This window comes from Cuculus canorus, chromosome 3 (genome assembly GCF_017976375.1).
Source record: "Cuculus canorus isolate bCucCan1 chromosome 3, bCucCan1.pri, whole genome shotgun sequence".
NCBI classification, from domain to species: Eukaryota; Metazoa; Chordata; class Aves; order Cuculiformes; family Cuculidae; genus Cuculus; species Cuculus canorus.
Genome location: NC_071403.1, coordinates 15,189,346 through 15,191,015, shown reverse-complemented (window position 1 = coordinate 15,191,015; position 1,670 = coordinate 15,189,346).

The window sequence follows — 1,670 nt, the reverse complement described above, 5'->3', positions numbered from 1 at the left end:
CTTTGTAGGAAAAACTTGGTTTTAGTAGCTCTTTCTATAGCCAACAGCTGTTTGTTCCACCAACAGCCTATTATTCAAAAATTAGCAATAATCAAAAGCAAGCTTATTTCTTTTCTCTTTGGGATTAGAACGGCCACAACTAGCTCACCAGCTCTGTGCCGACCCGAGGGCAGACAGCGATGCACCATGAGTGCCACAGCCCGAGCTGCTCCTGCACCTACAGCCCCTTCCAGCTTGCACTCTGCAGTCTGAGCCTTGGGAATGGGAATAACCCAGCCTGCTCAGTGGGGAAGGGCAGGGCAGCACATGGAATGTTCTGTTGCGTTCCAGTTTGGGAGAGAAGAGACGTTTCTCTAATGTAACTGGAGGTGAAACTGAGCCAAGCTAATGGAGTATCCAGAGGAGGGACACCAATTTGGAGAAGGGTCTAGAGGGGAAGTTGTATGAGGAGCAGCTGAAGTCACTTGGTGTGTTCAGTCTGGAGGAGACTGAGGGGGGACCTCACTGCAGTTTACTGCTTCCTCACAAGGGAAGGAGGAGGAGCAGGAGCTGAGCTCTTCTCTCTGATGACCAATGACAGGATCTGAGAGAATGAGTGGCAAGTTTAAGTTGGACGTTAGGACAAGGTTCTTCACCCAGAGGGTGCTGGAGCACTAGAACAGATCCCCAGGAAAGCAGTCACAGCACCAAACCTGACAATAGTCAAGAAGCATCTGGACAATGCCCTCAGACACATGCTGTGAATGTTGGGGTTGTCCTATACAGGTGATACTGAAAATGTTGACCAAAAAAAAAAAGATCTCTAAGACTCATTTTGGAGTTTTAGAAAGCACCCACCCTTTATCAGGCCTGGGCAATACAAGGGAGTGATCTTCATTGATCCTGTGCAGTGAGACAAGAGCTGGTTACAAACTAATTTTGACGTTGTTATGAACTTCACAACAGTCAAATCTCTTGCTAATTTGAAGCTTTGGCTCCAGCCCTGACCTTGCATCTGAGACAGGGAAAGGCTGCAAACAGAGGTGACTGCAGAAGAGACATCTGTTCAGCACAGATCACACTGAACGCAAAGCGCTGTCATCTCCAAAGAATGAACGATGTCTGGAAAAACAGTTTGATAAAAACAACCAATGCCACCAGAGGGACACTCTGTCTAACTTTCAAAAATATAACTATTTAGATGAAACTTCACTCCAATTCAGCTTAAATCAAAGCTATTCCACTTCTTGTAACAGTAACTCCTGCTTGCATGGCAGGGACAGGAGTCGGACTGCATGATCCTTGTTGGTCCCTTCCAACTCAGGTCACTCTGGTGTCCTGTGATGTAACACTCTACGGTTGTTTGACGTCATACTCTGGAATTCTGTGACGACACATTCTGGGGTTTGTGACATCACACTGTTGCTCTGTGTTGTCATAATCTGGGTTTCTGTGACGTCACGCTCCGTGGCTCTGTGACGTCACACCGCAGGCACCTCCGCCCCGGACACTCCGCGGGAGCGCGCCCCAGGGCTAAAGGAAGCCGGGAAGCGCGCGATGTAGCCGCGCTCCCCGCCCGGGGCCGGGCGGGGCCCTGCCCAAGCGAACAAGACAGCGGGCCGCCATCTTGGTTGTGGGCACCCCTCCGCGCGGGCGGGGCCGCCATGTTTGTTGAGGGCGCCTGCCGCCAT